Source organism: Bos javanicus, chromosome 9 (assembly GCF_032452875.1).
Source record: "Bos javanicus breed banteng chromosome 9, ARS-OSU_banteng_1.0, whole genome shotgun sequence".
Lineage (NCBI taxonomy): Eukaryota > Metazoa > Chordata > Mammalia > Artiodactyla > Bovidae > Bos > Bos javanicus.
In genome coordinates this window covers 38,637,629-38,663,783 of record NC_083876.1, presented here as the reverse complement: position 1 = coordinate 38,663,783, position 26,155 = coordinate 38,637,629, and the positions used below count along the sequence as shown (strand labels likewise).

The 26,155-nt window shown below is 44.6% G+C and overlaps 1 protein-coding gene across 4 annotated transcripts in view; it reads right to left on the bottom strand.

The window, feature by feature from the left end:
- Positions 1-26,155, bottom strand: part of FYN (FYN proto-oncogene, Src family tyrosine kinase) — a 212,451-nt gene that overhangs the window by 166,946 nt on the left and 19,350 nt on the right. For 3 of the 4 annotated variants that reach the window (XM_061428667.1, XM_061428671.1, XM_061428672.1), the window contains exon 2: positions 16,524-16,563. The exons of the other annotated variant lie outside the window; for it this stretch is intronic. The gene's annotated coding sequence lies outside the window, so the exon portion shown is untranslated. The remainder of the gene's footprint in view (positions 1-16,523; positions 16,564-26,155) is intronic. 4 annotated transcript variants of the gene reach the window in all.

The window sequence follows — 26,155 nt, the reverse complement described above, 5'->3', positions numbered from 1 at the left end:
ATATTCCACAATTCTGTATTCTGTTCTTTAAAACTTAAATTAAACATCTGTCCAACTTATTTAACAATTTTTATAACCATCATTTTAACTAATACGTAATGTTACACTGAACAGATGTGTCATGGTTTACATAATGAGATCTCACTTATGGAAAATTGAGGTTCTTTTATATATTTTTGGCAAAGCACAAGCGTTATTTCCAGTATGTAATGTTGCTTTCCCAAATGTGTAATGTCACCATCAAAAGACAAGACCAATCAACAGATGATGAAAAACTACAATTGAAATATTTTGAAAATGCCACCATCACAGAGCTCTCTGGCCTGGAATCAAATAAATTGGATGAATGCTATTAATAAAGGGTGACCCAAAAATAACAAGTTAAAAAAAGCTGCCCTTCTGAGACGCCAGAGAGCACGTGCTTCTAATGGCTTAATGCTCTACTTTCAGTTTCAGGGGAATGCCAACAAAAGACATCATCCTCACTCAAATCTCAATTTGGAAGAATGGAAATTCTTTGAAAACAAATTCTATCGGTTTTACGTATCACAGTGGTCAGGATTTGCAAATGCGGTCAAAATGCTCACATAGGACTGTGTCTTATTTCACAGTTAATGTGCTGTGAAAAGGCCACAGACCCATATTTCTCAGGTCAAGTGAATTAAAACCACACAGCAGCTCTGAGTTCTCATCCAAGGTCAGATAAACAGCACTGTCAAACCCTGGGTCATCTACTGAATTTGTAAAATATAATGCATGCTGTAAGAAAAATCCCCCTGTGTTGGGAGGAAAGTTATCTCCCAAGTCTTTGTGTGCTTCTGTGTGGATAACTGTTTTAAAAGCTTGACTAGAATCCATGACACCCTCAGTTTGATGTGGAAACAGACCCTTAAATGCCATGCAGCATCTATCTGCTCCCCAGACAGAAAACTGAAGGTTCCTGGTGATCAGCGGAGACTGAGTGAAAACGTAGTGAACTGGTGTTTCATTCTTACTGAGATGGAACCTGCTCCCTGATGCCAATGTGACCACAGTCCACGCAAGATACACTTTCACCCTTCCCATAATGGTTGTGTAGGACCTACACGTCCCCTTCCCCTTCATGACCCCAGCTGTTTCTACTCCACACTTTGATGGGGAGTTGTACTTCATCAAACCCTAATGACATCCTTTTCCTCACCAATATTTAGCTAATCGTGCATTTCTTCTTCCCTTCGGACTTCCCCTTCTCTTAAAAGTTAATCTGTTTACTCACGGGAATGTCAGATGGAATGTCCAAATATAACCACCTTGAAAAATATTACCCAGTAAAGCTGAAGATGCACAGACTCTAAGACCCAGAAATTCTTCTCTTAGGTTCCTATCCTAGAGAAACTGCAGCAAGATGAACATACAAGAATGGTCACAGCAGCACTGTTTAAAATAGCACAAAGCTGGAAATAACCCACATGTCCACTGAGAGGAGACTGGATAAATAAATTGTGGTGTATTCATATAAGGCAAGACCACACAGCGGTACAGATGAATTTCATGCCTGACACACCATGCATCAATGGGGATGAATCTTAAAAAATAAACATTGATTGAACAAAGCAAATGGTACAAGAATACCATTTATATACAACCCTGAGGCAAACAAGACTTAATAACAGATTGCTTAGAGAAACACGCTTACACAGAAAAACCCGGGAATGACAAACACAAAATTCAAAACAGTGTTTCCTTTGAAGGAGAGAGGTATGGCCAAGGAGGGACACAGGAGCTTCTGAAGTGCTGGTGACGTTCTAGCTTTTAAGCTGCATTATGGCACAGGGCTGTTGTGTTGTTTCTCTGCCTCTCTCCCCCTTCCTCCCTCCCTGCCCCTCTTGACGTAGGTATATACGTATGTATCTGGCACACACAGACACACTGCTGCATATGTATTCCTGTGCATACATCATCATAATTTTCCATGTTACACTGAGGGGCCCTCCTCCCTCAGTGCCTCCTCCCTGGCACTCTGACCCTCCATGGAGCCCTCAGCTGGGGACTCTGTCTTAGCCTGCATGCGCGCTCCATTGACTCCCTGCTCCACTGAAACATGAGAATCACTGAAGCCCCAACAGGATGCTCTTCCTTCCTTCCTTCCTTCCAGATGCACTCACCTGATCCAGGCCACCGCTGATGGGAAGGTAAACTCTGCAGTGACTTCTCCCTCAGAAGATGGTGGCGACCGTGTTGCAAGGGGACCTGAAATGCTACTCAGGGTGCAACGGAGTGGAGCTGTAGGAGGCAGTGCTGGCCCGGACTTTCCAAGCCCGACCCAACCACAGGGTCTCCTACTGCTCCCGAGAAGCGTGTCAAGTTCATGCCATCGTGTTACTGCCGCCCAGCCTGACTTCCTCTTTGTTCCTATAAAGTTATCTCAGGCCCCCCAGCTCTCAGACACCCAGGCTTCCAACCCTGGCATAATTCTCCATCCTTCTTTCTCCTCTTTGAACAGTAGACCCTGAGATTACTTTTTGCTCTAATCTCAGTTATACTGAGATTATATATACAGATATATCAGGAGTCCTGATCTTGGTATGATGGCCTTAATTTAGACCAAATAAGAGTTCTTATTGGATTTATTTTATTTTGGAAATGTTGATTCTAAAAGCTTCTATTACCTACCCAGAAATGAAACTGATCAAGTCTTTCAATAGCAAATGGATTTGGCAAATAGTTTTTTTTTTTAATTTCAGTTTGTTTCTTCTATATAGTAGACTTCTTGTGGGAAAAATACATAAACGTAACCACTGTCCTGGAGATCTCAGTCTGGTTAATTTGATTGTTTTTCAAAAATGTTTCATATTGCCTGTATCATAACATGAAAACCAAACTTCATGGCCCCATTAACTTTAATGGGCCTGTTTTCACTTGATCACAGATATACTAAAGAAGGAATATGGAAAAAATCACAAGAAAAGTAAGGTAGAGGTGCAAGGAGGTGACAGGATACTGTGAACAACTCTATATTTAGCCCCATGAGGAGCAGGATAGCAGGGCTCAGAAAGGGGGTCAGGCTCGGTGGATGGCTTCAACAGAATTCAGACAAGAGTTTAGCAATAATCGGAGAAACTGACAGACAAGTCTGAACATGAGGCCAGGGAAGATGATTCCAAAATCTGAGGTGCCAAGAACCTGATTCATGGACATGGTCATAGGAAAAGAAAGGAAAAAAGGAAGGCTCTTGGACAAAGGCATCCAAGTTGGTCAGTTCCTTCAATTGGGGTGAAGAAAGTTCTCAATGATTATGAGCCAGGGGACATGCTAATATAAGAGAAAAAGCAAAAATTAGTCATTCTTCATCTCAAATTTGAGCTGAAATATAGTGATGGATGTTCATGGATAAAGCATCAGTGAAATGAGGGCTGCTTAGAATTCACATACAAACAGGCCTATGGCATACACTGATTTGGGCTCTACACCACCACCCCAAAAGAAAAAAAAAATTCTAGAATTTCAACAAAAAGGAATGCTTTTAATTGTGCTCCTTGGTATGTACCCCAAGAAAACGAAACTTACATCCACACAAAACCTGCACACAGATGTTCATAGTAGTTTTTCCATAATTGCCAAAACTTAGTAGCAACCAAGATGTTCTTCAGGAGATGAATGAATAAATAAACTGTAGGTACATCCAGACAATGAAACATGATTCAGCTCTAAGAAGAAATGAGCTGTTGAGCCATGAAAAATATGGAGACAACGTAAATGCATATTACTAGTCAAAAGAAGTCAATCAGGTAAGGCTATACACTGTATGATTCCACCTATATGACATTCTGAAAAAGGCAAAACTATAGAGATAGTAAAAAGATCACTAGCTGCTAGAGGTTAGGGATGAGAGAAGGATGAATATGCAGAGCACAGAGGGTTTTTAGGGCAGTGAATATAATCTGACTCATTGGAAAAGACTCTGATGCTGGGAGGGATTGGGGGCAGGAGGAGAAGTGGACGACAGAGGATGAGATGGCTGGATGGCATCACTGACTTGATGGACGTGAGTCTGAGTGAACTCCGGAAGTTGGTGATGGACAGGGAGGCCTGGCGTGCTGCGATTCATGGGGTTGCAAGGAGTCGGACACGACTGAGTGACTGATCTGATCTGATCTGAATATAATCTGTATGGTACTGTAATGGTTGGTATATGTTATCATGCACTTGTCCACACCCAAAAAATGTACAACATTAAGAATGAATGCTAAAGCAAACTATGGCCTCTGAGTGAAAATGATATGTCAGTGTCGGTTCATCATTTGTAACAAATATTTGTGGAGGAGAAGCATGTGTGGGGGCAGAGGGTACATAAGAAATCTCTACCTTCCTCTTGGTTTTTCTGTGGACCTAAAATTGCTCTAAAAAATGAAGTCTGTTTAAAAAAAACAAAACTTGAAAACAAAAAAACAATTAAGCACTTTTCCTGCCTTGACGAATCTTCCTCTGTGGGGTCTGAAATGATTGTTTCTGAAGCTTTTTGCTTTTTCCTTCAAAAAAAAAAAAAATTACAGTTGACCCTTGAACAGCACAGACAGGGGAGGTTGGGAAGCCAACCTTTCGGGCAGTCAAAAATCTACGTGTAACTTTACAGTCAGCCCTCCTTATCCTTGGCTCTGCATCTGTAGATTCAACCAACTGCAGATCATGCAGTTCTGTAACACTTATTTGAAAAAACTCTGCATGTAAGTGGACACTTGCATTTCAAACCCATTCTGTTCTAGGATCAACTCTATACAGTGTCTTGTTGTTGTATTTACCGTCTAGAAAACAATGAACCCTAATTATATTTTCCACTGGACCACTGTAGAAATAGAAAAGAAAAGTCACTTGATTGGCTAGTAGCCAATATCAGTAACACCAAATATGAGAAGATATGGCAAATATTATAGTGGCTGTCAAAACTTCTTAGTTCTACCAGCTCAAGGGCCATATTAAAAAAAAGTACTCCTGACACAATGCCAATAAGGCCTCCCCATACCTAAAACTCGGAGAAGGCAATGGCACCCCACTCCGGTACTTTTGCCTGGAAAATCCCATGGATGGAGGAGCCTGGTAGGCTGCAGTCCACGGGGTCGCTAAGAGTCAAACACGACTGAGTGACTTCCCTTTCACTTTTCACTTTCACGCATTGGAGAAGGAAATGGCAACCCACTCCAGTGTTCTTGCCTGGAGAATCCCAGGGATGGGGGAGCCTGGTGTGCTTCCGTCTATGGGGTCGCACAGAGCTGGACACGACTGAAGTGACTTAGCAGTAGCATACCTAAAACTTAACTAATGATCACTGTGAAAAGTGAAAGTGAAAGACACTCAGTTGTGTCCGACTCTTTGTGACCCCATATCTATAGAAATCTCCAGGTCAGAATATTGGAGTGGGTAGCCATTCCCTTTGCCAGGGCATCTTCCCAATCCATAGATCAAACCCAGGTCTCCCGCATTGCAGGGGATTCTTTACCAGCTGAGCCACCAAAGAAGCCCAAGAATACTGGAGAGGATAGCTTAACCCGTCTCCAGCAGATCTTCCTGACCCAGGAATTGAACCAGGGCCTCCTGCATCGTAGGTGGATTCTTTATCAGCTGAGACACATGGGAATGATGGCTGTAACAACTTCTAAATTTCATGAAGAGGTACTGAAAATGGGAGTTTAGGAAAGAATGGGTACGTGTATACGTATGGCTGAGTCCCTTCACTGTTTACCTGAAACTATCACAACATTGTCTGTTAATTGGCTATGAAAGTGTTGGTCTTTCAGTTGGATCCAACTCTTTGCAACCTGATGGACTGTAACCCGCTGGACTCCTCTGTCCATGGAATTCTCCAGGCAAGAATCCTGGAGTGGGTAGCTATTCCCTTCCCCAGGGGATCTTCCCCATCCAGGAATTGAATGCAGGTCTTAAGTTTTTAAAAAGTTAAAAAAAAATTAACAAAAAGAAAATAAAGTAACTAATAAGATCTAAGAGCTGTTCAAATTTTGTCCCCATTATCAAATTCACCTTTTTTTTTTTTTTTTGCAATAAGTCTCACATTGATGCACGGGTCAAGCTCTCTGGTATAAGGGGGAAAAAAGGACTCCTTCATCTGGTAATAGTATGATAGGCAAAATGGCAGTTACTTTGTTTTTTAAATGACTGTTTCCGCCACCCCTAGTCTCGGAGGACCACTTTTCTTCTATCGATGAACAAAATCTTCCCACACATACACACAAAAAAAGTTTGGTTTGTGTTAAATTACTGTAGCAAAAGATATAATCATGTTGTGAAAAGAAACCTTCCTTTGACAGGAAACCTCCTACCCCGTGTATGACTCTATTCCACAGCATACTTGGAAGTTAGTCAATCCTTGGACAGTATTGCCCAAAGAAAGAGGACGACAGACAGAAGGTGTAAATTATTACAACGCCCTCCCTTCATCAGCATCTCTTCACTGACTCCCATGCGGGGTCCCCTAGTGACTGCAGCGATTTCAGGGCGCCCTGCACCTCTCCTTGAGACACTCAGCACAGCCGCAGGTGGAGGAGTGATAACGCTCTGCTTCCCGCACGGTCACCACCACACAGCTCGTTGGACGCCCCGCCAGGACTCAGTCAAGCCCCTGGGCCCTCTCACTCTTTCTGCTGCTTCACGCTGCCTGTGCTCGGCTCTGGAACCATCTCGCTTTCTCACGGTAGCCTTGTTGGAAGGACTATGCGAATGGATGCATTGTTTCATCTCTTCTTGTGTTAACAGAAATGGTCCACTTCCTTTCCTTCACTTTACACCCTGACTTTCTTCAGCGGTGGTGTATTTCACAACTTCACGAATACCCCACGGCTTCCGAGAAGCAGCTGTGTTCACTTGACAGCGGGGGCTGCTCTCCACAGACCACACGGGACCCGCAAGGGAGGATCGGTCTTCAGTGGAGGCAAACACTTAAGACAAAGATCAGGGCTGCACATCTGAATACCGGGTTCTAGTCCCTCCTTCAAAGTCCCCCCGCGAGCTGATGCCCCCGGGTGCGCTCCAGGAAGCGGGGCGCTCTGTTTGCTCGGAGCAAACGGGTATCTCTGCCCTCAAAGTAGCAAACAACCAAGTACTCTTCCAACCCCCCTTCCTGTGGCACTGCCTCCATCTCATGGCGCTTTCACGGACTGTCTGAGTGACAGATTACAGACAGAGAGCATTCTGACGTCAGCAAAGTTCCAGACAGTCACTAAAACACAGCTGAGCAAGGTGTGAAAACCTGGGCCAAGTGACAGCTGGGTTTGTTGGACTCAGGGTTGACTGCATAGCCCTCCCAAGGGCGCAAACATCAGAGGGAGCAGCAATGACTTGGAGGGAGGTCCTTGTATGCGGGCTTGGGAGGTTTGTCATCCTTGCTTATTAGGGATGCTTTCATCAAGATGTGCTTACAGAGATCACAAATAATTCTCAGATGAGAGGAGATAGTTAATGGACTGGAAGAAAGAATGTACACTTGAAACCAACACAACACTGTACATCAACTATATTCCAATAAAAAATTTTAAAAGAATGTAGAAGAGCCAAGATATAGACAGAGAGAAAACAGAACAGAAAGAAAGGAAGGAAGGAAGGAAGGAAGACCAGAGATTTTAAAGGATGTTAATAGGCTGAGCCAAAACAACAACAAAATCCCTCCAAGTTAACAGATAAAAATCCTGCTTTTGACTGCAAAAAAGAAAAAAGAAAGAAAGAAAGAAAGAAATCTACTGCATAAATATAGCTGATGTCGGTGCCTGCTCCAGACTCCTGAGCCTGCTCTGTTGGGACAGCTCACCCTGATCATAAGCTCTGCCATGTCCCTGGGTGGGAGAGGCTCCAGGACTCTGACTTCAGAGTCCCATCAATGTTATGACTCTGACTTCTGAGCTGGGGCTGCCTTTTACTCTCTGGGCTCAGTCTCCTGTTCTGGGCCCCACCCACTTCTGGCAGTTGATCCTCTAAGTTGTTCTTGTAGACCCAAACCTTCTACGGCTTCCTGCTGTGGTCTTGTCCCCATTCTCCACCACTCCTTTCATCTGGCCCCTTGACTCATTCAGCCATACAATCCTGCTATCCAACAACATATGTCCATCCAGACTGCCACCCGTGGAAGGACTTCCCCAGTGCTAGACCTTCCCAGCTCCCTTCATTGTCACCTGTTACATACATGCTGCTCATATGTCCCTGTGAACGTGTCCCTGGCCATGGATCCGTCTGTTCTCCAGATTCTCATCTGGAATATTCTGGATTCCCAGCTGACCCCATCCTAAAGCCCAGACAGAAGCCCAGCATTTTTACGTGGCAGGGGCAAAGGGGATGTGTTTAAAGCAATTAATATTTTAAAGTCTTAAGGATTTTTATTGAATACAAGCTCAATGCAAGCTAAGAGTGCCACAGAGCAGCTGAACCAGAGACGTGATCCTGGTCTGCACTGGTTCAGCATTTAATGATGCAGAAAACGTGCATCTCACAGGCCTTAGGAGTCTTTGGTGTAGAGACCTTACTCTATACTGGCTGAGACATCTCTGAAGTACTGTTTGTGTCTGAGTGCCATGCTTTCAAAGAGGCAATGACATAAAGGGAATGCATCCAGGAAGAAGTAACCAGAATAACAGAATTCCTGATATCAGGTAATGTAAGAAGGTTTGTAAGAACCAGGGCTGTTGGCCAGGAAAACATGGATTTGCGGGGATGGTTTTTCAGGTTAAGCGCTCTTGCATGAAGGAAGACCAAGAGGCTCATCTGATGGGCAACAGCTTGAGGGCCTGCAGGGACACACTGGAAGAAGGGCTGACGCAGTGACTGCTCATCCCATTCTGCTCCTTGTCTCCATGACCCTGTCTCTGTAGCCGTTTCTCTCTCAGACTGGAAGATCTGATTTCCTAGTCCCCTCCCTGCTCTCAGAGCCCCTAATTCTTCATTCTCACATTAATTCCAATCTGAGAATGAAGACAGGCCTGGCCTTGCCTTTTCTGAGTGAGGCCTGGGAGACAAGGTTAGTTCCTAGGTCTTCCACGTGGTCCGTTTCAGGAAGATCAAATTCACTCAAGTAACTTGCAAAATAAATGGTGACAGGCTTTATGTTTCAGGAAATGAAAAACACAGAAATTCCCCTAAGAGAAGGTGTGAGAGGCAGAAAAATGTCTCCCCCTCCCTAAAGTATACTCTTCCTAATTTCTGCAATTTGTGAATATGACCTGACATGAAATGCTGTGATATGATAAAGCTAAGAATGTCCACAGGAGGAGATGATTCTAGATTATCCAGCAGGTGCTCAAAGCCATCACTGGCATCCTTATAAGAGGGATGCAGAGGGAGATGAGACGGAGATGCACAGGGAAGAAGGTAGCCTGAAGGCAGAGGCAGGGACTGGAGAGATGTGGCCACAAGTCAACGAGCATCTGGAGCCCCAAAAACTGGGAAAGAAGAGACAAGCAACCGATTCTCCCCCGAGATTCTCCCCCGACAACGAAAGCCTCCGAAAGGCATGTATTCCTGCTGATACCGTAACAATGGACTCGGACTCCAAAAGCATGAGAGACCAAACCTCTGTTGTTTTAAGAGACCACGTTTGTACTCATTTGTGATGACAGTCACAGTAAACTAAAAGGAAGGTTTTCTGATTAGTTAAATTTTGCTGAGGGCAAAAAGTGGGCAGGAATAACCTTCTTCAAGGAAGAAGTTTGAATTTGTATGTGTTTTTATGGCCTATTCCAAACCAGACTTAGAACAAGTATGGCTCTGCTTTTAAAAGTGTTTGGGGACAGTGATAAAAGGCATCTTTTAAGCCATTCTGAGTGCACATTTTACTAATAATCTTTGCTTCACACACAAATTCAGCAGACAGTAAGTCCAAGCAGGGCAGACAACCAGCTGGTTTAACCTCCACCCAGCAGGCCTCCTCACTGCTGTGGAAGAGACGATCCAGCAATCTGCCTGCACACATGGGAGGAGAGAGCCTCCAGCATAGGTGGGATCGTGTCTTGATTCTCTATTGTGATGTGGGCAGCATTTCTCCCCACCCTCGCCTGGCAACATCCAGCCTTCCGAGAATGATGAATGCTACTTAGATGAGCAATACAACAGCATGATCCCCCAGCCTAGGAACCGGCCTCGGAAAGAGGAGGAAGGTCCTGCAGGCCTGCCTAGACTCCCACCACCACCATCTCTCCAAGTCAACTCTCATGCTGTCACCCAGGGGACCGCCTGGTGGCACCAGGTCAGCTGCAGGACATGGTTCCCGTTTTGAGTTTCTAACACCTCCCTGATAAAAACATCATTACTATTTTAAAAACCACCCCATAAGGGAGAAAGTCCTTTTAAAATCAAGGAAGGGAAAATGAAAGGTACATATAAAACTACCAGTTTGATGACATGAGGCTGCTGATGATTCATTTGTCTTCTGCTCAAGAGAACCTCAGGACAGAAGCTCCAACATGGAGAGGAAAGAGACCGAGACCTAATTTAGATCTTGCTGCTTCCAAGATTCAAGTCCTCGGGTAAATCATTTCATTTCTGTTGAGCTTCATTTTCCTCACATGCAAAACAGGACAACTGAATAAGATGACATGTGGTCTACACAGTGGTTGGCCCACCTGGGTTCATCAATGTTTGAGGAAAGGATAAATTAACTCTTCTGCATCCAGCAGCAGATAATCCATCCCAGCCTTTCAGCTCTTTCCTTGAATCACAATCTAATACTGTTACCCGCAGTTCTTCCAATTGCCATCAATATCTGCCTGAGTTTATAATATCTAGGAAGACGGATCTCTTATTATCTAGGAAATATTATCTAGGAAATATATCTAGAAATATTATCTAGGAAATAATCTAGGAACTGGCATAGGGCATGTTTTTTCTTCTTGGACAGTGGTGGTGCTTAGTTTTTACAATCTAGAGATATATGTCAAAGAAAGTTGGTCAGTTATTACGGGTGATGCATAACAACTATTTTTAATCCAGGACTTTTAAAAGTTTGCTCTTCAATCTAAAACAGAATTCTGTGCAAGTTTCTTGCTTGTAAACACAGACATTCCCCCATCCCCAACCAAAAGCCATTCCTTTTTCTTGATCCCTAATCACCAGGAGAACAGGCTGTGTCAGGCTTGGCCTCCGCTAAGTGAAACAAAGGCTGGTCTTTCCCGATGCTCAGTCACCAGTAGAATAGGTCAGTCTGTGTGTGAGGTTGGGGCGAAGGACATGGAGAATGGAAGCAAACTGGGCATCTCACAGGTCCTGAAGTTGGCAGTATTCTACGCACCTGTGTCAGAGGGCCTAAGGGACCCACAGCACCTGGGGAGCCCTCCCCTCCATTTAGGAAGAGTAGCTTCTACAGACAGCAGGGCGTTATACTCATGCTGGTCCTCTTCTCTCTCTCTCCTTCTCCTTAGAGCAAGCAGCATACTCAGGGAGGCAGTACCTCTAACACCAAACCCCCTACATGCCCACGGAGACACAGCCGCATGCCTTCCCACTGACCAGCATTCTTAAGCCTTTGGACATTCCATATAAGTCCTGATGATCCTCTGACCCCTGGAAATTATATTACCCCCACTAAAGGCTTCCCTGATAGCTCAGTGGTAAAGAATCTGCCTACAGTGCAGGAGACGTGGGTTTGATCCCTGGATTGGGAAGATCCCCTGGAGAAACGCATAGCAACGCACTCCAGTATTCTTGCCTGGAGAATCCAATGAACAGAAGAGCCTGGAGGGATACAGTCCATTGGGTCACAAATTTTTCTCTTTTCAACCGGCTGTGTAGGAATCATACATGACTTTAAAGCTTATTTTCTAATGCAGTCTTGAATTTTGAACCATTAACTGTTTAGAAAGAGATCTTTTTTTTTTTTTTCACAAGACAATTGGCCTCACAATAAGAATCTAGGATTTTTTTTTTTTTATCATTTCTTTTGGGACTTATTAAAACAAAAGACAGACTGAAAAATGGAGTAACTTCTATGTGCATTCTGCATTTACACATGAATACAGAAGCTACTCCATTTTTCAGTAACTCACTGAGAAAAAGAAATTCACTGAGAGAAAGGAAACAACTCTAAAGCAGGAGGTAACTTTTTAATTTACTTTTCTTTCTCAAGGATGATTTTAGTTGAGGTGGCCTACCAAAGAGACAGTAGTATTTTGGCCATATTTGAGGACTGAAGGCAGCTATCTAAGCCCTGCAAACAGCTGGGATAACAGTAGAGGAATTCTTAGTCTCACTGGAACTACAGATATAACAGGGGCCTCTCTCAAGGCAGACGCCAAAACACTTTAATCATGCTGGACCAAGGCCATGTAGGGTACATGAAAATCAAACCTCTCTCCCCAGAACTTTGAGAGTAGTTATGACCAAAGAGATGCTAATCACATTCATTTAAATAGGTTTAAATTACTAAGTAAGATGACTCAATTTTATCAGCTTTTTATTTTAAAAAGTGCATTTTTGTTTTTCTGACATAAAAACAAAATTCAGTCAGTCAGTTCAGTCACTCAGTTGTGTCCAACTCTGCAACCCCATGGACTACAGCACACCAGGCTTCACTGTCCATCACCAGCTCCCAGAGTTTACCCAAACTCATGTCCATTGAGTCGGTGATGCCATCCAACCATCTCATCCTCTGTCGTCCCCTTCTCCTCCCGCCTTCAATCTTTCCCAGAAAATTACATATTCTTTAAAATTCACTTGAGGATGGGTTTCACTTTTAGAAGACACACCTTATATATTTAAACCAGTGATTTATGGAAACTATACTCAGAAGTATATTCCTCAATAATTCTATAAGATTCTGTGGAAAAAAAAAAAAGTTTAACGTTTCCCTTGTGTTCTTACTGCTCCTCCCTTCAGACTTGCTTTACTTGCCCAGATGACTTCATTCTAAGAATTATCTATTTGTTTGTCTGCTTGAAACTGTACTTTTGAGGATAGGGAGTGATCATGCTATCTCCATATAATGCTATTAACAAGCATGATTTCCACAGATAAAACCCATTGCTGGAGAAGAGAAACATGATTTCTGGCGTATACAATAAAGTTTTTAACTTTTCTACCTACCAACGTAGCTTTCACTGGGTCTCATTACCCCTCAATTTGGTCCTGTGGCATTCAATACCTTAAGAAGGCATACTAGGTACAGGCTCTAGGCTTCATACATGAAGAATTCAGACCGAAGGCTACATTCCAGGAGGAAAAAGATATTAGATGGCTACTGTACAAATAACTATGCCTCCAGCCAGACTGGGAGTCAAGGAAGACCTCTCTAGAAAGTAACATTGCTTTTTTACAACTTACTCATAAAACTTTTAAAAAGGAGATGACACAAATATACTCTCTCAACAGTCAAATTCATAGAATTGGAAGTGTATCGGTAGATGTCAGAGGGATGGAGGTGAGGTGGGGAGAGAGGATGGGGAGTTAGTGTTTAATGGGAACAGAGTTCATTTTAGGAAGGTGAAAAATTTGGGAGCGGATGATGGTGAGAGTTGTACTTAGTGCCATTGAACTATATAGTTAAACATGGTTAAAATAGTAATGTTTTATATTATGTTATTTTTATCACAATAGAAAATATTAAAAGATACATTGAACACTATATCAATTCCAAGGTAAGATGGGGCATGGGAAAGAAAAGGCTTTGGACTGGATAAGTACGACTAGAATCCTTGCTACTACTATGGTGCCTTAAGCAACTCATGGTAAGGGACATGGTCACCTCACAATATTGCTGTAATGGTGAAGTGCGGCATACATAAAAAGCACTCAGAATGTAGTGGAAATCCAGTAAACTACAAACAATAATAATAGAATGTATGCTGATGTATCTCTAAACTTTGACATGTCAAAACAAAGCTAATTTTCCTTTCCTAGTTCTATCCTTACAAAAATGTTCAACTAAAAGAGAAAACTCAAAAATCCATTAGGAAACAAAGACATTCTGACATCAGTGAATTTTCTTCACTTGGGTTGGCTAACAGGTATCATTTACTTAAACAATGGAGCTACACCCTGTACTAGATTCTTCCTGGCAGGTATATAAACACAGGCAAAAAGATTATTTGGCATATCTGTATCAATAGCCTTCTTGGAGCATTAGAAAAAGATTCTGGAATTGAAGCTTTTGAATCAGAGCTTTTAAAATAGTGAACTCCCCTCTGGTGGTTAAGTGTTTTTCAGGTCACTAACTACTTGACTGGGAGGGTGTGGGCAGAACCCTTCAGAGGAGCCCAAACTCACTTGGCTCAAGAAGCATTTCCCAGCCCAGGTTTCGCTTCTTTCAGTCTAAATTCCCTCAGTGCTAACAAACATCCAACGCCCAAAACAGGGTCAGTTACACAGTTCATCCCACTGTTAGACACACCTTGCTGTCAGTACAATCGATCAGGCTCCACCTGCAAGGAGCTCCCAGCCCATGGCCAGCCTTATTAAGTCTTCTTTAGATTGTGGCCAACAACCACTTTGGAGAAGGCAATGGCACCCCACTCCAGTACTTTTGCCTGGAGAATCCCATGGATGGATGAGCCTGGTGGGCTGCAGTCCATGGGGTCGCTGAGAGTCAGACACGACTGAGCGACTTCACTTTCACTTTTCCCTTTCATGCACTGGAGAAGGAAATGGCAACCCACTCCAGTGTTCTTGCCTGGAGAATCCCAGGGACAGGGGAGCCTGGTGGGCTGTCGTCTATGGGGTCGCACAGAGTCGGGCACGACTGAAGCGACTTAGCAGCAGCAGCAGCAGCAACCACTTTTCCTTTCTGATACAAGGCTCAAGTTAGAAAACAACAATAAAAAATACGTTTCGTGTTTTTAAGTTAAAAAATGAAGAATTCTACTTGGTCCTGGAAAAGGAATTTCTCTCTACTGATGAGAAAAATGAGGCTCAGAAAGGAAAAGAGATTTGCCTAAGATCTTAGAGCATGTGAACAGTAGAGCTGAAGCAAGAATTTAATTCATTCCACTTGGGGCTCCCCACTCCATTTGCTAAGTAAGCCCTCTGGTCTGCCTGTGGGCTTGCACAGACAGATGCACCCCATCCATGAGCTGGATCTCCTGGCCTTGTGGTTGTGGGATTCACTGTGGCCTGGGCTCCATGAGGCCAGGCAGGCTCTGTAGCCTGGAGCATCACCAGGCACTTCTTGGATCCTCTCCCCGCCCTCATCTCTGCTGGGTGTTCTGCTGGTCCGTGCTATACCACCCTGGGGTGGCTCCTGACACCCAGAGACTCTGGCTGCTGGAGGTCTGGCCTGGCCCAGGAGGGCCACAGGGTTCACCCCCATAGGGATGTCCCTCCTGACTTCTGGCCTCCACAGTCAAGATCTAACCCATGGGGTTTCTACAAAGGCTCCCTTCTACTGGCCCTGACTAGAGCCTTTTTACTTCCTTGAGTCCCTTGGTTTGTATGAGCTAAAAAGGCCAGGTTGAAAGGAGATCACAGATCATTCTGCAGAAGCTGGGGAGTTTGCATGGGGTCAAAGATCAGAGGTTGCTCATAACTGTTCTCAAACAAGGCTTCAAGAGAGTTGTATTTCCTTGACTTGAAAATAAAAGTGCACTGTCTGCAGACAGAATGGCTCTAGTTTAGGAGAAGAACCTCTTTTGCACATAAATTCAAAATAAGAAATAACATCCACGTCATTCTAGAATGATCAGATGGCAGTCCCTGACTGACCAGGGATCCAATAAAAGATTACACTCGAGGCCATGGGACTGGTCAGTGGAGTCTGGGGCACTGAAGGATCCTATAGCTGGCTGGTGAGACCTGTGTAAGTCCAGCCTTTTCTGGGAACCCAAGGGGCCTGGGAGGCAAGGGAAGAACAGGCAGAGAAGACTCACCCAGTCTGCAGAAAGAATGAACACGTGGTTCCTTCCCACGCCCCCTCCCTCCAGCAGCTTCTCTGGATGCCCAGCCCTCACCTGGAGCTTCCAGAACCCTTTTTGCACAGCTCTATCAGACTGTGCGATAATTATCTCTGTATTGTCTTTCTCATTCATTTTTGTCTCAGCAGAGTCCAGCAAGGTGTCCAGCATCCAATGGGCACCAAAAAAATGTTAAGCGAATGAAAGCACACAGTCACACAGTGACTGCAATTTGAAGGTACAACTAGGGCAACGGTAAACAGCAGCCATCTGACAGTAGAGGAAAACCCAGCAATGAATGAACCTTCCCTTAACCAGTCTTAACCAGAAGCTGGAGGGCTGCTCACCCCCCACCAGCCCTTGAAGACTCAGCAGCCACAGGACAGCTGTTCTGTTCTATTTCTGGGCTGGGGAGACGTATCTTAGAGCTAAAACATATGTTCCCATAATTTTCAAAATTGAGTGTTACAAACAAGGAGAGAGGGGCAAGTAGCAGGTTGACCTAAGTAAGTTAAGGCTTTCTATATCATACACCAGCTCCACCTCCAATTCAACCTCATTCTCAGAAATCCACGGGCTCAAAGTCACAATTCCAAGTTCAAAGTGGACCTAATCCTGGTGGACACCCCTTTCTAATTTACAAGGCACGTGCTTTTAGTGCAAAACTTGCCAACTTACTTTTTCCACGTCTAGATCAGCATCCTCCTTCTTCAAAAAACTGTAGAAGAAAAAAAAAATTACAAGGGAACTGAGCATTCTTCACCTGTAAACCACCCACAAAGCACTACCATAGAATTTTCACTTGCTGCAGACAATCGATTTGCCCACAATTTTTTTTCTTGTTCACACAATTGTTGTGAAGTCACAGTTGCCACAAACACCTGCCTGCAACTGCAAAGACCTGGGCCTGTACAACCAAAGGAAGCCAGCACGAGATCTTAAGTTTCCAGAACCAGGAAAAATAGAGATGGAGATCTTGAGTATGCACATGCATGCGTGCACACACACACACACACACACACACACTCCTTTTGCAGAATGCCTATAAGTCATCCATAGCTGGGACATGTTAAAAATGTGTCCCCAAGGTCTTGTTCAACATACCTCTTGGCTTAAATCTTTCCTTAGTCCCCAGACCCTATCTGCCCCACTTCCTGTCTGACTGTGGGCAAGCCTCACTGTCGAAGCAGGCTTCTTGGCATGGGCCTGCTTTCCCATCAGCTTGGGAGACCCTCTCCAAGAGGCTTTGCCAACCCAGCAGCCTGCACAACTTGTGCATGGAAACCTAGTCCCGAGATCACCTTAGAACCTTGTGTTAAGTCCTGGGTTCAGCTGATGCTGACTGATGGCACCCATGCCCACTTCACATGAATCTTTAAAATGCCAGGATCAAGACCTCCAGATTTCTCATGTTCTCTGTCTGCTGCTGCTTAGTCGCTCAGTCGTGTCTGACTCTTTGTGACCCCATGGACTGCAGCCCACCAGGCTCCTCTGTCCATGGGGATGCTCCAGGCAAGAATAGTGGAGTGGGTAGCCTATCCCTTCTCCAGAGGATCTTTCCGACCCAGGAATCAAACTGGGGTCTCCTGCATTGCAGGTGAATTCTTTACCAGTACTCTGCCTACAACCTGCCAATACTGTGTTCCAATACCTCATTTATTCTTTGTGATTCTAGCTGCTTGAACAAAGCTTCTGTTTTAATAAGGTGCCTAAAAAGAACAATAAAAACAGTTGAGTGGAATTATGTTGACAACAATATGTCAGGGTAGAAAGTAAAAGGTTTGAAAAATCTGCAGGAAAAAAAAGCAGAAACAATTTTTCCTATCTTAGTAGAGACTCAAACTTGCTTTTAGTATGATTCTTAGCATCTTTCTTTCTGGCCCATGGTTTAAAATACCCCCATCATAAATTATCAACCTCATCAAAACCATCCCCCCTTCATACACACACAAGAGAATTTTTACACTATTTGGAAGACTATATAATTAACAGTCACATCTTTGTTTTGTTTAATCAAAGATGACTCAGAATGAAGGGAAGAAAAAAATGACCATGGGGAAGAGAATTAGAAACTGATATATTGTCTTCCGCAGATGGGCATTCAAATCATGAACTCACTGCAGACATGCAAGAGAAGCAGCACAGAGGCTGGAGGGAGAGAATGGGCTAATGAGTTTGCCACAGTCCGTGCCTGGGCAACCCACAGCCCCATCTCTTCCTGGCTTCTGAGACACGCTGTTTTATCCTACCAAACGCCACTAGGCAATACATGCCTTCTCTTCTGGCTCCCCCACTGGGGGTCTAGACAGTGTTGAGCTATTAAAGAAAAAAGAAAAAGGAATTCTCTCTTTCTAGACATTTCAACTGGCCTCTCTATAACCTGCAAAGAGTCAGTCAGTACTATAAGAACTTTTCACCAAAGGGAACATCTATCTATACAGAGAAGACTGACGTCCATTCTTAAATACTTACAAAGAGGTTTAGGAAGGCTGTCATTCTGATATATGGACTTCCCAGGTGGTGCTAGGGGTAAAGAACTTGCCTGCTAAAGCAGGAGACCTAAGAGACAAGCGTTTGATCCCTGGGTTGGGAAGACCCCCTGCAGAAGGGAATGGCTACCCACTCCAATATTCTTGCCTGGAGAATCTCATGGACAGAGGAGCCTGGTGGGCTACAGTCCATGGGGTCGCAAAGAGTTGGACACAACTGAAGCGACTCAGCAGCAACAGCAGCAGCATTCTGATTTATAAAGTAGAATGTTCTAATTTGCCAGATGAGGGCTGCCTTCATCTGCCACAGAAAGAGCAGGTGGAGAATCATTACCCTCATCCAAAGCAGTGAGAAAACTTGGCCTCTCCCATGTACACAGCACAATAGCAACCTCAGAGGGTACCAAATTCAGCAACATGCTCTGAAAGAATGAGCCTTCACTCCATGGCTCTTTAACAATCAGTACTAAAAGGAAAACTGAAAACCCACTTGCAGCTGCTGGCTCACTACTACACAAAGAATCTTATCCATACGTACATACATGCAGCATCATCCAATTTCTTTTTCAGGCTTACTAAACAGACGGAGTTAATTAACAAAGACAATACATATATGCACCATCCCGAAGCCAGAAACCAGAAGGATGTCACAGCGTCAACTTCAAAGACTCACAGCAAGCACACACGGCCTGAGATATTTTTAGGCACCAGCTCCATTGTTTCAAAGAGAATACGGGTGGATGAAATAGAATTGCCTGAAAGTAAAATTCATATGACAACCCATCTTGAATGAAGAGTAGCTTTAGCTTTTTAAAAACCAGTTATACCATTCTTAAATAAAGGCTGTTTCTGAAAAGTACAGAACAAATAAATTTTGGTCATCAAATACTTAGATGAAATAGAGGTAGTATTTTATTTCAATGACTCCTATATTTTAAAAGGGCTTCCCTGGTAACTCAGATGGTAAAAAATCTGCCTGCAATGCCAGAGACTCGGGTTCAATCCCTGGGTAGGGAAGATCCCCTGGAGAAGGAAACGGCAACCCATCCAATATTCTTGCCTGGGGAATTACATGGACAGAGGAGTCTGGCGGGCTATAGTCCAGGGAGTTGCAGAGTCGGACATGACTGAGCAACTAACACTTTCACATTAAAAAAACTGACCAATTATTCACCTTTTGGCTTATTCACTCAATCGTGTCTGACTCTTTTTTTTATTTTTTGCAACCCCATGGGCTGTAGCCTGCTAGGCTCCTCTGTCCATGGAATTCTCCAGGCAAGAATATTGGACTGGGTTGCCATTCCCTTCTTTAGGGGATCTTCCTGACCCAGGGATCGAACCCAGGTCTCCAGCATTGCAGGCAGATTCTTTACCATCTGAGCCTCCAGGGAAGCCCAAATAGTTGACTATTTCCATATAAAAGCCCCCAATTGTGGGTTTCTGGGCATTAGGGCATGGTCCATGCTTTTGTTCTTCCTGCTGAAGTAGTACTGATACTTTGTTTGAAAACATGACTGAAGTGATCCAGATTCCCCCAGTGGAAAAGGCAGATCCATCAGATCAGATCAGATCAGATCAGTCACTCAGTCGTGTCCGACTCTTTGCGACCCCATGAATCGCAGCACGCCAGGCCTCCCTGTCCATCACCAACTCCTGGAGTTCACTCAGACTCATGTCCATCGAGTCAGTGATGCCATCCAGCCATCTCATCCTCTGTCGTCCCCTTCTCCTCCTGCCCCCAATCCCTCCCAGCATCAGAGTCTTTTCCAATGAGTCAACTCTTCGCATGAGGTGGCCAAAGTACTGGAGTTTCAGCTTTAGCATCATTCCTTCCAAAGAAATCCCAGGGCTGATCTCCTTCAGAATGGACTGGTTGGATCTCCTTGCAGTCCAAGGCACTCTCAAGAGTCTTCTCCAACACCACAGTTCAAAAGCATCAATTCTTCGGTGCTCAGCCTTCTTCACAGTCCAACTCTCACATCCATACATGACCACAGGAAAAACCATAGCCTTGACTAGACAAACCTTTGTTGGCAAAGTAATCCATAAACGCTGCAAATGTGTGATCAACTGCAGGAAGGGAAGCTGAAGGATGAGGCCTGGACCCAAAATGAATCCTCCCCACTCTCTAGATCAGCTCAAGTCCTCCATCATTGGGGGAATACACAAAGATTTTTCTTTTTAGAGGAAACTCCAAAAATAATACTGAGAAGCCCTCAACTTCAAGCTCCTTCTCGATATAGCCACCCCCACCCCACCCCTCCTGCTCTCCTATTTCAGATGCCAGGGGACCTCTCCCATGGGCACCTACCATATACCCTGTGAGAGGACAGTGCCAGCAGAGGAATACCCTGACCTGGCATAGGGACACTGGCCACATGTTTGGAGGATGGCAAGAGGCTTGACAGTGCACAGGCCATGGGGTGGGTGCAGACGGTGGGAGGCTAGAGGGAGAAAGGTGGGAAGCTAAGGCAGAGGCCAGGTGGTGAGAGACAGTGTACACCAGTTTAGAAGTCGGGCAGTGAGGGGCACACATCTGCACCCACCAGTATATTTTCAACCCACCTCTCTCTTAGGAAAGGGTAGAAAAACAGATAGAAGCCCCAGCATATTCCTGGCCCTGGACTAAGGATCCTCATTCCAGTCTCACTCACTCTGCTGGGTAAGTAGCATCCTCTCCTGATTGGCCTTCAGGGCCCAGGACAGAACCACCTTTCCGCACCTGTTCCCCTCTAGCCCTACTTCTATGAAGAATTGGATTTCCTCTCCTCCATGTGCCTATAGCACTTCAGGTAGGACTGGTCCCTGCCTCTCAATGGAACACCAGCTTGTCTGCGGCCAGAATGGCAGTGAGTAAGTACCGTGCCGGCAACACAAAGGGGACCTGTGCCATCTCTGTGGATGGAGGTGTGAAGGGTGGAGAGGGGCAGGGTGACTAATGAAGAACTGAACACAGAAATGAAGGAAATGAAACTGCACTGAATCAGGCCGACCTGCCACCTCCTGCACGTAGGAGCGCGGAGGGTGCTGGGGAAGGAAGGGGGTTATAAATCCAGGGTGCGCCCACATGCCACATACACCCATGTACCCAGAAGATGACCTGTTTTTTCAATTTAGTCCCATGTCTTTAGCTATAAATAAGTGACAAAGATCCATTCTGAAGATTCGGCTGTTACTTTCAATGTTACCCAGTGTTTCCTTTTTACTTGAAAAATGTGACCGAGAAACCAAGATTCAATACATTAGAATCATAATCATGTCTTGACTAAGATACAATGTAAGGAAGGGCCATGATGTAGCCAAGATTTAAATTGTGGCTTGGGCTTTTGTTTGATTATTTTAAGAAATGGAAGATTGAGAGAGAAATGAGGTATACTTTTCTCTTGCCACAGAATCTCCTCTATTCCCAATTCAACCCTTTTCACTACTTGCAAAAGACTTAAAATATTTATTGACCTGCCAAAAAACATCTGCACGTTACTAGACACGTCTCCACATATTCACGTCTGAATGGCTTCTTTCTGCTCCAACGATCACAGCTCTATTCAATCAGAACTCAAGTGAGAACTCAGAGCTGTACGTGGTGTGATGTCAGTGGCCACCAAGGATAAAATGGCCATTTGATAGCAGCTTCCATATCAAGCGTGTCAACAGGGGCACTGTTCCTTCAGTTATTCTTAACTTAGGATCCAAGGCACAAAAAGACCAGGCAGGGCCAGACTCTGCCACAATTCCAAAGAAAGCTGAGACACATACAGAGTGCACACAGAAGCGCCTCAATGTTCTCTGGCGAGGGGGCAGTCCCTGGCTCCCTGCCTGCAACCCAGGAACAGGCCCACTCTCACAGTGGGCGCCCGGGACCTCCACAGCTGCACGCAGACATGCAGGGCACCCTGCTCTGCTGTGCAGCCCCCAGCTGGGGCTGGCCCCAGGACGGGACCCTGCTCAGACAAGGCCTTTCGTTGTGGGGTATTCCTCATTACCCCGTTTTCCCTGGAAAAAAAATTTTCCCCTGCCTCTGGCCATTACTTTTAGTCCCAGACAAGCTCATTCTCCTGTGTCTTCCTGTACACATGAACCTTCTAAGAAGGTTCGAGGCGGTGGCACCTGCAACTCTTCTCCCATCCTACCCACCCCTAGAAAAGGCATAGTGATGAGTACATGTTCAAAGTGGTGAGGGGCATAGGGCAGTGAAGAGCTTGGGGACAAATGGATGCCACCCTCAAGGGTGTCTTCAGCTCCCTGAAATCAAGGGGACCCAGAAGGAATTCAAAGGAAAAGGTGAGTCTGGGAGAGGACAGCAAAAGTGGCTGGGGACACCTTTGAGCCTCCTACATTGAGAAGATGTCATGGGCCTTGGCCGATGTCAGACACACTTTGGGCTACTACCCCCTTCTTATTTCTTTTATATAAATATTCATGTACCTCAATGAAAAATCTAGAAACTCTGGAACCACTGTTATGACATTGGAGCTTTCCCCCTCTTGCCTATGCACACAGAAATGTTAACACTAGTGGAGCACTGCCATCTTGCCCATCACAACCAACAGCACATACAACCTTCGGAGAGAAACAGAAGGGGAAAGTCCCTCAATATGAACAATGTGCCTAGTACAATTAACCACAGGCTCTATTGCAAGCAGTAAGGTGCAAAGCATAGACTCCGCTTCCTAATGATCCCTCTCACCACTAACTATGAATTACACTCCAACACACAGAATTTTGGTACACAGCCAGGGAGGAAGCAGTTGGCTTGGAAACCAAGTTCTGCTCCTAGCTCTGCTATTTATTTGCTTTGTGATTGGGCAAAGCGAGAGGGTACAGCAACAGTCACATATTAAACAACCCACAGCAGCCAGGCAGGTAAAAGGAATGAATGGAGCATGTGAGATGGGGCTGGGGTGAGCGGAACAACCCTGCTCCATTCCAAGAGGACAGCTGCAATGCTGCCTGGGCAGGCTGTTGTCAGGACGGAAGGCAGGCTTGGCTAGACCTCCCTGTTTTTTTTTTCCAAGAGAAGCTGGAAATCTCAGTTTTTATATAAAAGTGCTCAATTTTTAAATGTTGGTTTGAATTTTTTAAATGCACCATGTGGTCCAACAAAAGACAAATGAGGGTGTCATCCCTCGTCCATCCCAGAGACTGGTTTGCTATCTTTCTAAGTCATGAGAGCGTTCCCTTGGCTTCTTTTTTTTCTGTTAAATAGGAAGCTGTCTGCTATCTGCCCACCATTTGGGGTTTACTTAAGAGCATTTTGATATCATATAACAAAAAATCCAAGTACATTCAGGTGCGCAAAGCAGGGTAACCCAAACCCTTACTTTTTTAAAACTAGGTTTACACAAAGGCTCACACATGGGGCTTGATGCTTTGTGGAATTATTTGAAATGTATACTTATAAGCCCTGAAGCTCAAATGATAAAGAGTCTGCCTGCAATGCAGGAGACCCAGGTTTGATTCCTGGGTTGGGAAGATACCTTGGCGAAGGAAACGGCAACCCACTCCAGTGTTCTTGCCTGGAAAATCCCATGGATGGAGGAGCCTGGTGGGCTACAGTCCATGGGGTTGCAAAGTGTCAGACATAACTGGGCAACTAACAGTCAGTCATATTTACATTCACATGTTAGCTTCTGAAAAATCCAAGAGCTAAATTGTAATAACCTTAGAGGATGAGAGGTGAGTAACTGGAGCAAGTGGTGGGGTAAAATCTTGCTTGGAATGATTTTGACTCTTTTTTTTAACAGATGCTATGTGGAGACAGGTAGTGGGGACAGCCCTCCACAGTGGCTCTGTCATTAAGGGCAGCAGAGATGTAAGGTGGCTACCACAGGAGAACTCGAGGTGAAGATGAAGTTTCACCATTTAAAAATGGGTGAAATTACAAACGTTGTATGTTAATGGAACGAACATGTTAAAGCAAACAGACAAGCAAGCAAAAAACAAAAAACAAAAACAAAAAAAACCCCAAGTACTAAATAAAGAAACTGTGTCAGCAGAATACTAGATAATGTTGGGTACAGTAAACACTTTACTACTAAGAGTTAAGAAACCAGGATCTACTTACACAGGTTTTCCTAAACAAGAAGTCAGAAAAAAAAATCTTTACTACAACACACATTGTCCCACATTTTACACTGTGCCATTTCTGTATTTGTCCTTTTTAGCCTACTTCTAGCAGAGTCTCTCTCTCTCTGCTAAAATACATTAGTTGCCATGGAAACGATGTCATAGTGTGTAAAACCATTTACTGTCCTTGGAAAGGCATTCATGATGAAACTGAACGGCAGCATGTTTTAAAAAGAGATCCAACAGAAAGCAGTCATGTAAGAACACAGATCTCAAAACCGTGATTTCAAAGTACTCCTCCACCACCACCATCACGTGGCCCCATTTCCCCCAAATCAATCAGAAAAGCACCTTTCCTTGCCACATACACCAAGTATACGCCAAACAAAATTCCTGGCCTAATGCTGGAGGAAACAATAGACGCACTAGAATTCACACTTTTCTCCCTGGGTTGGGGCGGGGGCGGGGAGGGATGGGAGACTGAGAATCAGAACGGTTTGTAGGCATCATAACACCTCTGATGGTGGAGAAGGAGGATGTAGTCCTGTTACATTCTGCTGTCCAACTCTGTTATCAGAGATAGAAATAGTATTTAGGACGTAGAGATTTAGACTTGCATTCCTTATCCCCATGGATTAGCAAGATACTTCTTCTGTTTTCCTTTCATCGACTCAAATCATATTCACTCCTTCGAGAAAGTGTATTGAGTGGCTCTCATGAACCACCCTGGCAAAGAGAATAGACAGGCAAGGTATGCGGCACCTGGAAACTTAAAATCTACAGGGCCAGCTGGGTGGGTGGATGCGTAAGAGGCTCCCTGGGCTACGGTGAAGAGTTCAACTATTCCAGCTCAAGAGGACAATACTGAGGGGTGTTACCCAGCAATGTGTTCTCACAAGGACTTTTTAAAAAGCTCACTCAGCAGTGGGATTGGAAGCTAGCAATATAGGAGGGCAGAGCGGCAGGCTTATCAGAACAGTCTGGCCAAAGGAGGACTGTATGAAACAGACAGACAAATGTGATCTCTGACTAGGGTGACTTGAGGTGGTTTAGTCGCTCATTCGTGTCCAACTCTTTGCGACCCTATGGACTGTAGCCCACCAGGCTCCTCTGTTCATGGGATTTCCCAGGCAAGAATACTGGAGTGGGTTGCCATATCCTTCTCCAGGGGATCTTCCTGACCCAGGGATTGAACCCAGGTCTCCTGCATTGTACGTGGTCTCCTGCATTGCAGGCAGACTCTTTACTGACTAAACCACCAGGAAGCCTGGGTGACCTTAGGTCCTGGCTTATCTGTGAAAGCACTAGATTATACCCATTGCCCCTGCAGCCCATCAGATGAAGGTTTGTCCAGATGTTTCATGTGTTTAAACCAAGGACTGTTATTAAGAGTTGCAATAAAAGGCACCAAGATTGGGTTTGGTAACTTCCACTTTGGTGGCGCAGTGGTAAAGAATCCACCTGCCAGGGCAGGAGACCCAAGAGATGCAGGTTCGATCCTTGGGTCAGGAAGATCCCCTGAACTAGGAAATGGCAACTCACTCCAGCATTCTTGCCTGGAAAATCCCATGGACAGAAGAGCCTGGCAGGCTGCAATCCATGGGGTGGCAAAGAATCAAATGTGACTGAGCATGCAGCCTCCACTTTGCTCTTCCAGATTCGGCCATGGTCTTGCCTATTAGTGATGAGACAATTGCATGGGGAAGAGAATTTTCATCCTACCATGTAATTAAGTCGGAATGGTAACCAATGACA